Source organism: Halichoerus grypus, chromosome 13 (assembly GCF_964656455.1).
Source record: "Halichoerus grypus chromosome 13, mHalGry1.hap1.1, whole genome shotgun sequence".
Taxonomy (NCBI): domain Eukaryota; kingdom Metazoa; phylum Chordata; class Mammalia; order Carnivora; family Phocidae; genus Halichoerus; species Halichoerus grypus.
This window is the reverse complement of record NC_135724.1, coordinates 93813183-93828579: the sequence shown is the minus strand read 5'-3', so window position 1 is coordinate 93828579 and position 15397 is coordinate 93813183. Positions and strand designations below refer to the sequence as shown.

Here is a 15397-nt window from a genome sequence, read left to right as displayed (position 1 = left end):
CCTTGGAGGACTCTCGTGTTCCTTTTCTGATACAGTCTGTCCTTTCCTTGGGGACTTCCTTCTTTTCCCCGAGGGCAGAACAAATCCCTAAATGAGAAGCAGGCAGTCACTCGAAGCTGCTCTTGAGGAATAAGGGGCGTGAGGAGAAACAGGGTGAAGGTCATAAGTGTTGGTCTCAATGCCCTGATAAGGTCTGCAAACATGTTGTGTTTTCAGTTCCAAGTTCATTGCCAGTGTTTAAAACCAAATGTACACAAATTTCCCATAATATTCCAGCTTTCTGACAGTTTTCTTGAAAGAAACCAGAGGCCCTGGCACCACCGTCTCTGCTTCTGTGTGGCCACAGTGCCCTTGCAGGGACGCATGGCCGTTCAGTTTTCCCCAGCCTCCCCTGCCTGCTTTGTTCATCCTCGTTCCTGGCCCACCATGCTGGCCTCTGTGTGTTTGACCCAGCATAGGATTTGCTGTTAAACTCTCAAGTTTTTGTTTTTGCTCAGTTGGCAACACAGCCACGGCATGGAGCCCCTCTGTGCTTCCCTTCTGGACCTGAAAAAGGAGATACGGCAAGACCACGAGCAGACGTGAGACACTGGACGGATCTGAGAGTGCCGGCCGAAGTTAGAGATGCTTCACAGAATTCAAGATCCGGTCCACCCAAATTATGGGACTATGAGCTCAGCTCACCCGCCGGTTTGAAGACGGTGTTTAGCTGATGGAACATGATTTCCCATTTCCATAAATAATCCTGCCAAGCAAGTGATTTAATTGATTTAATGAGTCGTGCTGCGGGAATCAGGCCTGGCCAAGGGTGCGTGTTTCTTCCCCGTTCCATCTGTGGAAATTTCCTGGGGATTGGAGCATTGCCGTGTTAGTGCAGGGTTTCGGGCTTTAACCGGAGTTGTCTCTGCCCTGGGAGCATAGACGGAGAGACGGAGACATGTTCTGAGCCGAGCAGCCGTGGCGATCCCATCGGAGATGGGGGACCTGAGAACGAGACCCTTTTCCAGCCTGAGGCCACATCACATCACATCTCAAATTATGTCCAAGAGCAAGTGAGCAAAGATGTTGGCGCAATGGCCATTTTCCATTGGACCCAACAATAAATGGCTGTGTCTCCGAAGTGGCACTTCCCCCAGAGATCCTGGGTCAGCGTCTCTCAGCATGGTGCCATGTCTGTGCGCACTTAGGGAGGGCCGTTCCTTCATTCATTCTCTCACTCATTCAGTGAACCTGCGGGTCTCGAGCAGGTGGTTTGCATAGGGGACATTGGTTGTCGCACGGAAGGGCGTGCTCCTGGGATCTGGTTGACAGAGGCCAGGGAGGCTGACAAGCATCCTGCCACGCTCAGGGGAAGGCTGAGAAAGAGATGATGATCCAGCCTCAAATTTCGGTAGTGCTGAGGTTGAAGACTAACCAAATCCTCCCCGAGTGTGTTCTTTGTCACAGGCATCATTTGGGCATAGGGGACAAGGTGGTGAATAGGATGGAGGATGTCCTTGTTCTCGTGGAACCTATATTCTAGGGGCTTGGGAGAGGAAGACAGACGGTCGCTAAGTTAACAAGGTAACTTGAGTTCACGCGCCAACGGGAATGAGTCAGGGTAATGCGGTAGAGATGTCCGGAGAGCACCGTGTCCGTTGGAGTAGCTTTGGAAGTCTTCTTCGGTGAGGAAATGTATTCATTGGGGATTACGTCATCGACCTACAAATGGGGGGGTTTCCTTTTCACCACAAAGCCTGAAAGTAGGGAACTACTGATGGAGACTCAGGGCCAGCGTCTCCTGTAATTCTCTTGGGTTTTTTCCCTCGAGGTCACAAAATGGCTGTTGTAGCTCCAGCCACCACATCTGTGCTCATGGTGGGGAAAAATGGCACCAGCCCCATCTAGCTGTTCTATCAGGACAGTAGGGGCCGTCATAAAAGCTCCCTCATGAGCCAGTGGGCACATCCATGTTGCCTGACACGCATGGCTGCAAGGGAGGTTGGATAGGCTCGTATTTATCCTTCCTAGCCTCTCCGGGGAGGCAGTGTGGGAGAAAGGCCCCCAGGGGGTCAGGCCAGCCGGCTTTCGGGGCCTGGCCACCTGTGACGTTGAGCTGAGCCGGTAATGACGAGAAAGTGCTGGCCATCTGAAACCCCGGGGACGGTGTATGGGGTGGCGGGGACCGTGCCTGCAGAGGCCTGGCGACTCGTCCAGAAGAGGGGCGAGCGCTGGGTCCTGGCAGATGGCGCTCACACGGCCGGGAAGGTCTGCTTCTGCGAGCATGGCGGGGTGGGGGGCACGGGTCCTAGCTTCCCCGTGGCTTCTTTTACCAGTGTCCACAGCCCGGGTGGTCAGCCGTCCGCGGCCCGAGACTGAGGTCCGATCCCGAGGCTCTTGGTAGGCTGTTCCTGCTGCTTCCACTCCTGGACTTGCGTCCGCATCCCTGCAACCACCTCCTCCTCCTCTCCTGTCTGTGTGTCTGTCCCCCTCCCCGTGTGTCTCTTATAGGGACCCAAGTCATTAGATGTAGGGCACACCTGCGTGCTTGGAGGTGATCTCATCTCAAGGACCTTCGCTGAGTATCCACCAAGACCCTTTTCCCAAATAACATGATGTTCACGGTTATTCCACGGATTAGGGTGTGCATACGTCTTTTTGAGGGCCAGCTCTGACCCCCGATGGACCCCGAGAGCAGGTATTTGAAGGGATGCTTGCTACTTCTCGGACGGTTGGATGGCTGATACGGTCCATGTGTGCTCTGCTCACAGCGAGGCCTCCTGTGACCCTTCGGGAGGTTACTCTGACCACACGGTGTCGGGGACACTCTGCTGGTATTCGCGGTATGTCTTCCCTTGGATCTTGTCCTTTTATGTCCAACCATGTGCTCTGGTTTTGAAACTAACTCATAACCTGTCTACGGGGCACTTGCTGTGTGTGAGCTCTGTGGTGGACACGCCGCACCAGCCCAAACCCCGTGCTTCCCACTCGCTGTGCAGCTTCTCAGCTCCATGCCTTGGTCTGGGCTGTTCCCCACGTGGAATGCTGTGCCGTGTTCTCGTGGTCGGCTCATGTGGCGCCATGCTGTCAGACCGGCCACCGCGTGGAAGGGCCACAGAGCCGGTCTCGGGCGTGTGCGCTCTGGGGCGGCGCTGTGTGGGTTCACATGCCCGGTGTCCCTCTGAGACGTAGCTTCCTTACCTGGGAGGTCAGGTGCTAGGGCCCACGTAGCCGCAGGCTGTTTGTGGGAGGGTGACTATGGAGGCAAGCCCCCCGTGGCACCTGCTGCACTGGGAGCTTCATGTGGTCACTGCGGTGGTCACTGCCCCCTCGCGCTCAGGGCATGGCTGGAGAGCCGCAGGGCCCCTCCTGCGGAGGACTGGGAGTTAGGTCACAGGTCACACGGCCCCCAGGGCCCTCGCCTCCTTGGGGTTCGGTGGGTGTCTCGTGGACGAGATCCCAGCCCGCTGAGCACGTGGTTCTTCCAGCAGGACCAGGACGCTGGTGAGCGGCTCGCTAGCCACCATAGACAGCCAGGATGCTCCTGTCGCTCGGGGCTCCCTCCCAGGACTGGGGGGCCACCGCCAGCCTGTTGCTTTGTGGTACGCCCCCCGTGGCTTCCCACCTGCTACTCCCACAGAGTGGTCCCACCCCGCTCTGGCCCCAGAGGGCTGGCCATCTGACTGCCGCACAGCCGGGTGCTGGGGCTGGGAGGGCAGCCGCTCCCCACCCCCCCTTCTCCCCTTCTTCTCCCTCCTCCCTTCCCTCCCCTCTGTCCCTCCCCTCCGCCCCACGTTGGTCTCCCTCTCCCGCTGCTGCCCTGCCTTCCTTGGGTCATGGTGATTCCTCTTTCTCTTCCCTCTTCCGCGTCGGGGTGGGCTTCCCGATGCTGCTGGCCCGGGGAGACTCCCCCACCTTTGGATTCCTGTGTCCTGCCCACAACTCTGTAAACAATTTCTCTACCCAGTTCTCTTCAAATTACCCAGTTTAAGTGAGCCATCTGTTTCTAGCCAGGATTGGATACAGTCTGTCAAGTCCCTTTTGTCCCTAAAAGACAGGGACATCGCCTCCCTCCCCCCTCCCTTCCTACCTCCTGCCCTTCCCTTCCCCCTTCCCTCCCTCCCGCCCTTCATTTGATAAACATTATGTGCGCCAGGCTCTGTACCCAGTTGCCTCTTTCTTGCGGAGCTCAGGCTGAACCCAAGCGGGCAGCAGTGAAATAGGGGTGGATTGATGGGATGTGATCAATATTCTGGGAGCTTAGACCAAAACTCTTCTTACAAAAATGGTCCTGCCTTTATCTATCTGTTATCTATCTATCTATTATCTATCTATCTGTCTATCTATTCATAAGTAGGCTCCATGCTGGGCGTGGAGGTCAACATGGTGCTGGAATCCACGACCCTAAGATCAAATAGTGCTGCCTTTAAAAGTAACTTTGGGAACATTAGGGTAAAGAAAGAGCACCCTGCTTGGTGCCCAGGAGCGCCGTGTGGTGGGTGGGGGAGGGCCCGAGTGAGAGCCGCTGGGCATGTGGGCACGGGCGAGTCCCATTTCACAACCTCTTGTCCAGATGGCTCTGCCCTCATGTTCCCGCTCTGTGTTTGTTTTAAAACCTTTAGTGTAGACTTTAGAAGGAAGGGGGCATTTGGGTGAAATCTGCAGAAGAGCAGCAAGAACAGATTCTATGGACCCTGGTGGGGGCGGCCGCCGCTTGCACGCCATCCCGATGCTGTACCCGTGTCCCCGTCTCTGGGACGCTGGGGAGCATCCTGCAGATAGCCCTCTCTCAAAACCATGGGGACCGCAAGGCCGAAAATCTAGCACTGATACAATACTATGATTTAATCAATCTAGGCCAACATTCACATTGTCTCCCTTGTCCCGTAAGATCCTTTAGGGCTGCTTCTTTTTCTTTGCTCTCCCACCAGGACCCAACCCAGGGTCACGGAGTGGCACTGACTTGGGATGCTCCCAAATCTCCCCGAATCTCCTGGGAGCAGTTTCTCAGCCTTTCCGTCTCTTTGCTCACTTGACCATCTTTGAGGGACACTGGCCAGCGATGTCACAGAGCGCTCCCCATGCAGAGTTGGGGGCCCCCCGTCATTGCACTCAGGTTTTGTGTTTTGGCAGGAGCACCGTTCAGGAGATGCTCCCTCCTTCCGGGGCGTGCGTGGGTGCTAACCCCTGCCATGGCTTTGGGCCATTTTGGAGGATGAGCACTTGGGTCACTGGGCTGAGGGGCCAGCCACCAAGATCCTTTGCTGTAAAATTACCACGGTCCCCTTTGTGGGCGGCAGGTAGTTTGTGCAGAGGTGCAGTGAGACCAGGTACCGCGAAATCCCTGTTTTTCAATCAAATGTGCCCCACATTAGCATCCATGCCGGTTACCCAGATAGATGACTGTTACTTAGGACGCTTCCAATACGGCGGTTTTGCATGATTCCTTCGATGGTTGTTTGTTGGCTTTCCTCTGTAAGGAAAGCTTTCCTTGGGGCGCCTGGGGGGCTCAGTCGGTGAAGCGTCCGCTTCAGCTCAGGTCATGATCCCGGCCCGTGTGGGGCTCCCTGCTGAGTGGGAGTTTGCTTCTCCCTCTCCCTCCCCTGCTTCCCCTGCTTCTGCTCTCTTTCTCTCTGACAAATAAATAAATAAAATCTTAAAAAAGGAAAAGCTTTCCTCTTTCTCCCCATTTATATATTTTTATTTATTTATGTTTTTTGTTTATATATTTATTTATTTATTTATGGATTAATGGATCATTGCTTTGTTCACTGGTTAGACTTATTATCATCATGTATGTTAATGTGCAGAGGAAAGGGCCAGGGGAGCTCCCTCCGGGCCCCTGCGCTCTGTGTGGCCCTCATTTCTGAGTTCTGGCGTAATACGATGCTCCTGGCTCATCAGCTCATCGGGCACTCGCCCCGCTCTAGCCCAGAACCAGCCCACTTTTCCAAGGACCCTGGTCTCTTTTGGTGGAGAACAGTATTTAGCAACCAAGATCTGGGTGCTGGGTGTGAGCATGGCAGCTGGGCCATCCCCACTTCCGGCGTCCCAGCAGACAGAGCTGGGCCGAGAGTGTGCGTCCGGGGCCGCGGTGCTCCCATCTGGTGCCAGGCTGCTTCCAAGCCCAGTGGCCGCTAGCCCGTGGCAGGAGCGGAACGTCCCAGGTAGGAAAGCTGGCCTCTCCCGGCGCTGAGCCTCCCTGGGAACGGAACCGGCTTATTTCTCTCTTGTACAGCGGTCCCAGCCTGTCTCCTGCCGGACTCCGGGTGACCCTAAGCTGCAGTTACAGCTCTCTCCTATAAATATTTAAATGGCGGTTCAGCTTTCAGACAAAGCACATCCGTGGTAAAGATCAAGCTTTTTGACCTTTTGTCAATTTACTCAGTGAAGTATAATCCTCCTGGTCTGTTTTTTCCAAAATGTTGTTGACTTCCTTTTTCATAGTTGAAATGGCCGCATTTTCTCCAAATGCAGAATAGAGAAGATGCAGGAGTTTTTGTGTGTCTCATAAATATATAAATGCAAACAAGAAAATTCCCTTTCCTGCTGCAGAAGCCAAGCTCGGGGACGGTGGGTGTGGCGTTTCAGAATCAGAGGCATCTGGCTAATTTGGTGAAGTGGGGTTGGGCGGTGGGGGGGGACACAAGCCTGTGTGGAGCTGGGTCTCCCCGCGTCCGGCTGGTCTCACCCTGTTGCACGCCCATCCCTTGATTCAGCCTCACATGGTAAAAAGCTCTTTGCTCCTAAATATATCCACGTTTGAAATGTGGTCTGGCTCCTGTCCAGCTATTCATTCTCTGATTTTGAATATTCTCAGCATGGGCGTATTTAAAGCAAGATAAAATATACACCGAAAGGGAAATTTAAAAAGAAACACATTGGTAGCTCCTTCAAAGGAGCATCAGAGATTGGAGATCACAGACTTTGTCGAAGACAGTGAGAGAGGCCCGCACCTGCCCAGAGGAGCCATGCCCTCTCCCGTGGGCTCCTTCTTCTCTGTCCCCGGGGGTGGTCACAAGTCGACGTGGGGGATTTTTCTGAGGCCTGGGGCCTGGTTTGGGTGGGGTGCCTGCAGGGCTTGTCACACACCCCGGCCCCAGATGGTCTCTAATAGGGAGAGACTCAGCTCAGGGCCGTTCCCAGAGAACACCGTGTGGCCTGTGCCCTGTGGCCACCATCACACGGGTGGCCTGTCCTGCGCTTTGCTCGAGCAATGCCTTCGTTAGTCCTGCCTTTCTGAGCGCCCGGGATCCCCTCGGGCAGCCGGCCTGGCGCACCCCTTCCCACCCAGGCAGAGTGACACGGAAAAGCACCCATCTTTTTGAACGCACAATGATCCCCTCCAAAAAGCCCGCTGAACCGCCTCTCTCCGGAGGCAGAGACCCTCTTGGGGGAACCTGGAGCTGGAGCCGCAGGCCCGGCCCGGGGGAGGCTCATCTCTGCTCTCAGACACAGCCCGGCTCTGCCCGAGCCTTCCCGACCTGCGCTTAGCATCCTTCCTGTGACATTTACAAAGCGGGTGGTTTTGTTTTTTTTTTTTTCAAACAAGACTGTATAAATTTTTGTTCAAGAAAACACTGCTTGCAATCTCTTTGATATTTTCCTGCAAGGTCAGGAGGCTGATTGATTCATGGCATTTTCCTTTCAGCACAAAGGCCTAAATGATAAATTACAGGAGCAGTTGTTTCTTTGGGAGGGGACTCTCCCTGCCACCCCTCTGCCCCCAGAAAGCCATGATGGGTTAGGAGACCCAGTGCTTCCTCAGTCCCTGGGCTGGAGAAGAGGGTCCTCACGCAACGGGGCAAACTCTGGGCTCTCCTGGGCAAAGGCGGCCACCAGCGCTCGTGTTTGAGAGAGTGATGCTCCCCTTTGGACTTCACATGCCAGGACTGGGGGGCAGGCTGTGGGCACACGGGCCCGTGTGTGCAGGTTCGAGGCCCCCGCCCGGGTGGGTCTCTGTGGGAGGTGAGCCCACAGATAAAGGAGATGAGGCGCTCGGGTGCTCACACTTACCGGAGGGCTGCGTCCAGGAGGCGAGGCCCAGACGCGGCGTTCCAGGCAGCTCTGGGTTGCACACCACTGCAGGAGGCTCCCGCGTGCCCGGGGCTGGGGCGGGGGGGCTAAGAAGGGAATCGCACCTGTCGGGGCAGCGGGCGCGAGACGGCCCCCCCAGAGCACGGTGCCCGCCGAGCATACCCCAGGACAGCTTGCTGGGAAATGCCCCTCACTTCGGTGCTGAAGGAGCAGACGCAGTTTTCTGCCTCCCTGCCCCCCGCGCCGGCCCCCAGAGGGTCTCCCCGAGCCGCGATCACACCGTCCAGGGTTTGCCCACACGTGCCGGCGTGTCTTCACATTTCTTCAGCCACGATTCCCCGCTCTGTGCAGCCCCGTCTCCCCACACAGCTTTGGAATGTCTCACTCGACTGTGGGTTTTCCCGAGCCCGTGGGCAGAAGCAGTGGGTGGTGGGCTTGTGCCCCTGCTCCCACAACTCTGTTCCCCTTCTGGGGAGGCGGCTGGGCCTCAGACCCTCCCTGTCCAGGTGGTTGTCTCGGTCATGCTGCTCCGGAAGGGAGGACCATCCACTCTCCTGTGTGTCCCCGGATGGGAGGGACTCCCTGCGCTAAACTGGGCGAGCCCAGGACAAGGCAGGAGGGGTGTCCACGACTGGGGGCCCCGTTGGCACCCACACTATCTCCCCGGGGATGGAAGAGCCAGTTGTTCACCCGAGGTGTTTTCTCTGGCAGCATGAAGTACGGGGGGAAGCTGCTTCTGAGCTAGGAGCACATTTCCCGGCAGCCCAGATCCGGGCCGGCTGCGGGAGGAGGGAGGTGATGGGTGCGCCTGGGCGCCCAGGAGATGGGGACGCTGAGGCCTGCGGGGTCCTGGGGGATGGGGAGCTGCAGACGGCAGGGGCCTGGGCCTCTGGGTTGGGGGGAATCGGCTACCAACGGGGACCACCTGCCTCGATGGATTTTGTAAGAAATGAACGTACATTGCATCAAACCCCACACTCAGCGCCTGACGTGACACAGAAGCTGGTGGGTTGCTGACTAACACGCTTAGCACGATTCTGTCTTCTCGTACGTCCTTGTCCATCCGCTCCCACCCCCCAACTCCTCCACCTTACCGCTGTTGTGTAGGCGGGAAACCAGGAGGCCCGGGAGCGGGGCCTCCGAGCGCACGTCCGTCGAGAGCCACGGGACCCACATGGCTGTGCGTCAGCGTTAAAGCTGATGCGTAGGCTCCTCGCCGTTCCACCGTTTTTGCAGCAAAAATTACCTGCATGTTCTATGTCTTTTTATGATTACAGTAATTTCAGGTTGTTTTTACTTGATTAGTACAGTAACATATATTCATTGTAGAAATTTTTTTTCAAAGCGTAGAAAATAATTCAGAAGGAATTTGAATCACATGTAGAGACATCCCGCCGAAATCATGGCGGGTACCATTCGATGTTTACAGCTTGAATCTGATTTTGCTAAGGTATTTGGGAAATGCCATCTGAAGGTCGAGTGTGTTTTGAGGGGATACCGGGGCGTGTCTGTTTTCTTGTAAACGATGACTGTTATTTTGCCATTCTAAAAGATAACGCTGATTCCATCGTATCCCTTATTATCTGTCAGGATCGACTTCTAGAAGTGGATTTCTGCATCGAACACCCGTTGTTGAGGTGCTGGTGACAAATGGGGCCAGGTCGCCCCGCACAAAGCCGCGCCACTCTCTCTCCCATTGGCAGAGGGCACAGAAGGTGCTTTCTCCCTTCTCTCAAGAGTCCCGAGGACCCTTGTTTCGTTTTTTATTTATTATAAAAAAGTCAGCAGAGGAAGATGCGTCGGGATTAAGGAGACACTAACTGGTGCTGCGTGCACCCTGTGATCACCCGTGCTGGGACGTGGGTGCGCCCTTCCGTCCAGGGTACAGGGCACGAAGTGTGTCTGTGAGCTCTGACTCACACCGGAAGGAGCCTCAAGGACGGGGTGGGAACAAAGTCATTAAGAGCAGCCCGAATACAAATTAATCACCTCTGCCATATGGACGGGCTTCGGCGTTCACAGATCCCGATGCCCGGACGGAGCACGAAGCATCGTTCACTGGGGGTTCTGGGCTTTTTGTTTGTTTGTTTTTCTTTAAAAGCTTGGGAGAACAAGCAAAGCTCTTAAGTGATTGAGTCATTAGAAAGGGCTTTAATGAATCCGTTCAGTTAGGCGAGGGAGGACCAAAACGGAAAGGCTTGGTTTTAGGTTTCTATTGGTTGGGAATCTTTCCTTTAAGAGAAAAATGCATTGCAACGTGGGTTAAGCATTAAGAGGGAGTGGATGGGCTCAGATAACTTGCCGGCCCAGCTCAGGAAAGCGTCAGGCATGGTTTGACCCAGAGACTCAATGTCACGAACCAGGACTTGGTTTCTTTTCAGTCTCACCTGTGCTGCTTTGGAGTTGAAGCTGGCTTCCCTTGTAGTGACCAAGTGGCTTCTGACAGCACCAGGCCACGCACCTGCTCTCTTAATTCCTGTAGGAAAGACCGTGGCTTTCTGCAGCTTACAGACTGCTCTGGACTGGTGTAGGTCTCAGCCTCACCCCTGTCGTTGCTCTGGTCCAGGGGAGGGAGTGTGTTGACTGGTTTCTAAGCCTGTCCAGGCTGTTGTAACGGAATCACATGGACCAAGACTTACGGGACAACAGACGTTCGAGTAGCACGGGCCGGGGTCTGGAAGCCGAGGGGGGGCACGGGTGTGGGCAGGTTCTGGTGAGACCCTTTCCTGGGTTGCAGCCGGCTGATCTCCCGCTGGGTCTTCACGTGGTGGGAGGACCAGGGAGCTGTCTGGGGTGTCTTTTTTTTGGGGGGGGGCGTCTTTTATAAAAGCACAAATCCCATTCATGGAGGCCCCACCCTCGTATCCATCACCTCCCAAAGGCCTCGGCTCCTGACACCACCACGTTGGGGGTTAGGACTTCAACACACAGATTTTGGAGGGATGCAACATTGGATCCACAGCGCCTCACTGAGCGGTGCTGGAGGGGAGGGAGCAGTGAGCTCGGCGGCACGGAGCCAATGACTTGGATGTGCGTGCTGTAGGATCGCTAATTCTTACGTATTTTCTTGTCCACGTAACAGAAGTGGGGTTGGGAGGGTGGTGTGCTTGCTGGTGAACTAGCTAGCATGCAATCTTTGCCTAATTCCATGGGGTAAATACTCCCATCAGGGCAGATTTCAGGCCCCCTCGGGTCCAGTGACGGGCTCTCCCACTCCTGCGTGTTTCATGACCGAGGTTGTGCAGGCCGGCTCCAGCACACTCCGGGGAGCATCTTCGTGGCACTGACTGGTGGTAGCTCACTAACCTGCAATCCCACTGAGCTCCAGCTCCCAGCCGTCAGTCTGGACATGAAGGGAGCATCCCCCAGCCACAGTGGGAGCTTTTCTTGCAAGAGGGTTATTTCATGATGAGCGGAAGCAGGGCAGGGATCGAGGTCGCACACACTCCACTGTCTGGGGCTGTCCATGTGCCGGCCACGCGGGCCCTGGAGTCCCTTCCATGAGTCCTGTGTGCCACACGCCATGGCTGGGTGTGGATGAAGGTGTGGCGCCTTGCACAGATTGATCTATGCTTGGTGTTTGGGCTCCTGGGAATAATGATACTCTTCATCTTCCCACCCCAGGTACCTGAGATTCTTTTTACGGGGTCATCTTCCTGGACGGGTTAATGAATAAGGCCCTGGTGGAGTCTGGGTCGCCATGCCGTTGTGTTTTAAATGCAGCCTGCGTCTCAGGGCTGGGTTTTGCTGCTCTCTTAGCCAAGCTTACATGTCTGCCCAGATGGATTAAAGGCTGACAGCTGGGAAAGCTGATTTATCTCTGCTGCACTGGGGGGACGGGGCATCTTCTTACCACCTTCTTGGGCTCTCCAAGGATTTGCTTGAGCAAATCAGTGAGCTCTCTACCTCTCCACTTCCTTCCCTTTGTCTCAAAGGAGACGGCAGCAGTCTAGCTTCTCTGGCAGTGAGAGGCGGACTCTTTAGTGAGAGATCCTGCCTCAGGACCTTTGCATGTGCTGTGCCCTCTGCTGAGACTCTCTCTCGCTCTCTTGCTCTCTCTTTCTCCCTGTCTCAGCACGCCAACCGTTCCCCCTGCTTGTGTGCTTTCTCTCTCTGTCAAATAAATAAATGAAATCTTTAAAACAAAGAAACAAACAAAAGAACACTGAACATGGGCTCTACTGTCTTAAGAAAATTTCAAGCTCATGGTACAGTCCTGCTCACCAGGGGCACGGTGTGGTGCAGCAGACCCCCAGCTCACTCATCCTGCACGGCTGACACGGAACAGAGTCCAGAATAAAGCCACGTACATACGGCCGGCTGGTCTTCGACCAGGAGGCCAGGGCCACGTGATGGGGGAAGGGCAGCCCTGCCACAGATGTGGGGAAAACCGCATCCCACGTGCACAAGAATGTAGCTGGATCCTAAACTCACAGCAGGCACTAAGACCAACTTGCAATGGACGGAAGACTTCAACGTAAGGCCAGGAGCTGGAGAAAACAGGGACAGTGACGGCCCTGTCTCGGGGCCCCAAGCCCTTGTACCAAAGCCAGGATGGTCCGGGCCCCGAGGCCGGGGCTGTGGAGTGGGGTGGTTAGATACGGCGTTAACTCCGGGCCCTGCTCTGTTCAAGAGCCTCGTCGTGAGGGCAGGAACAAAGGAGGGAGCGGGGGCGGCCAAGGCACGGCCTGAGGGCAGTGCCCTGCATAATGCTGGCTGCCTGCATAGAGGTCAGCCGCAGCCGGAGGGCCCGAGGCTGGGGCAGCCCCGCTGAGCAACCCTCGCCGTGTGGACCCTGGAGCCATCACGGGGAGTGCGTGTGCTCACACGTGACTCGTTTTCCAGTGCTCCCCCAGTGGGGTCACCTGCTTTGTTCCCCATGGCTCCAGGACCAACAGAGCCCCAGTGTGCTTTTCTGCTTTCTGCTCCAGTTAATTCCCAGGCCCTAATGAGCCCCTCCCAGCCCACGAGGCTGATTAAGGGAAAGGGCCAGCTGCGACAATTATGACGCGGGAGGAAGGGGCCCAGCTGGAGCCGGAGTCCAAACACAAGGTGGCGGGAGGTCAGGCTTCACGTCGAGCAAGTCATCCGTCAGGAGGGAGCCTTCTCCAGCCCTAGGAGGCCTGTCTCCGAGGCGCCGGTCGGGTGGCGTGATCTGGCTAATTATTTAGCTTTCTCTCTTGGAGACAGCAAATAACAGAATGGGAATGAGGACTGTCGGACGCTTCCGTGATCTTGTAATGATGATGTGGCATCTTTAAGTGGCTCGGAACAAACCATTAGGGACACACTGTAGTCGGATAAAACAGTGGGTCTTTCCCCATTTGCAGAAACGGGTCTGAGACCCGGGGAAGGCTGCCATGGTGACTTTATTTGGCCTCACGCAGGCGTCTCCCCATCTCTGCTTCATGTCATTCCTGGCCGTTGGCTAGTATTGAAGTTTTCAAGGTAATGTTTCCAAAGGCCCATGTTGGGTATTTCTCGCATATCAGAAAAGAAAATTTTTTTTTTTCCTTTGGAAACACCAGCAGTGGGGAGTAATACCCTTTTCCTCGGTCTCTGCTGACCCGCTGGCATCCGGGGCACTCATTACCGGGTGGTGGTGAGGCCCGAGCCCAGACCCCTCGCCTCCCAGGTGAGTGACTCCTCCACGCTCCGTGTCCTCCTGTGTCCTGTGGGCAGGCACCTGCCGCATGAGCTCCTGGGGACTCAAGCAGACGCTCTATGTAACATGCTGGGAACAGGTCTTGGTCCAAAATGGGTGCCCGAATGTGAGCTGCTGGTTTTAACACTAATAATGAACAGCTAACATTAAAAGAGAAAATCGATTTACTGAAATTATTTTATTTTAGAAAGTAACACTACTTTAACTTGAGTTTGGAAATGAAGACGACATTAGGCTGAGGGAAGGCTTCATCCTGATGGAGGCTTCCACGTGTGGCTGTCCAAGGGCCTCCAGTGAGAGCAAAATCAATTTTCACGGGAGATGATTATGCCGGTGAAATTGCTTGTGAGCGGTAAACGTGTTTAATTAAATGCAAGGCGTTGCTTCTGGGCCCCGAACACAGGTACACAGTGTCCTGGGGGTGGCCTTGCTCTCTTGCTCTCAGCGCCTTTTCCTCTGGGCGACGGTGAGGTTTTCCCGACAGCTGGTTCCCTCTGCCTCGTCCCACGTGACCGAGTTGGTTAGGATCAGTGAGAAACCAGGAGAAACCCCCAGGACGGTGGACAGCCCACGGGCGCCTTGTGCCATCCGGACAAACGGCAGGTGGCTCAAGGTTCATCATTCAGACCAACAAGGACAGAGGCCACAGCAGCGGGGCATGCACACCTGGGGCGGAGACGCCGGACGCGGAGGCCCCCTTGCCCCCGGCTAATTTATGGAGCCATCCAAGTGTCTTTGGCTCTCTAGAATTACTTTATTGACTTGCGTCTCTGGAGAATGTAGCAGCCCGACTGCTTTTCCTGGGGGAGGTTTTTTTATCTAGGCTTTCAATTTTCACTTGATAATGTTCTGACTGTCATTCAGGGCCAAACGGAAACACAAGAAAATGAAATCTTTTATTGCACCACTAGTTACGAAGTCCTGTCTGAGAGCCAGGCGCCACTCCAAGGGCCACGGGTATAGCAGTGGGCACAGTCGTCCCAAACCCTTGCCCCCAGACAGCAGGCATCCCACCCGGCATGTCCGGATGAGCCCAATGAGGTAAAGAGGAATAAATCCACGGACCCTGGCTGGCGTAGATGCTTGTTGTCTACACAAGAATAGCAGTTAAGGCGGTGGGGTGCTTTTTGGGTCAGTTTTGAAAAAAAATTAATAAATGTTTTCAAAAAAATGAGTTTTCAGTTTACAGAAAGGTTTATCAGAAAGTGAGGTCCCCATGGACCCCTGTCCCTCCAGCCCAGAATCTTCCCACAGCTCACATCGGTTGTGGGTGGGGTACATTTGCTACAATTGATGAGCCAATATTGATACATTGTTACTAACCAGAGGCCATGGTTTACCTTAGGGCTCACTCCACGTTGTCCATTCTGCAGGTTCGGACAAATGTATGATGACCTGGATCCTCCGTTATAGGATCAACAACGTAGCTTTACTGGCCCCAAATCCTCAGTGTTCAACCCTCGCTCCTCCCACCCCTGGCAAATAATTATCCTTTACTGTCTTTACTGTCTCCATAGTTGTGCCTTTTCCAGAACGTCCTAGAGTTGGAATCATATTTGGTATTTAGCCTCTTCAGATTGGCTTCTTTCACTTAGTGATGTGTATTTAGGGTTTCAGGGCTCGACAGCTCCTCTCATCTTGGTGCTGAGTAACATTCCACTGCCTGCCGGGCCTCAGGTTGTTCATCTGTCCACCTGCTGGAAGACACCTTGGTTG

General features: G+C 54.9%; 1 protein-coding gene across 4 annotated transcripts in view; it reads left to right on the top strand.

The window, feature by feature from the left end:
• RIMBP2 (RIMS binding protein 2) overlaps positions 1 to 15397 on the top strand; it is a 205254-nt gene that overhangs the window by 22056 nt on the left and 167801 nt on the right. Inside the window, exon 1 of one of the 4 annotated variants that reach the window (XM_078061141.1) lies at positions 790 to 808. The exons of the other annotated variants lie outside the window; for them this stretch is intronic. The gene's annotated coding sequence lies outside the window, so the exon portion shown is untranslated. Of the gene's footprint in view, positions 1 to 789; positions 809 to 15397 lie in introns of those variants that run through there. 4 annotated transcript variants of the gene reach the window in all.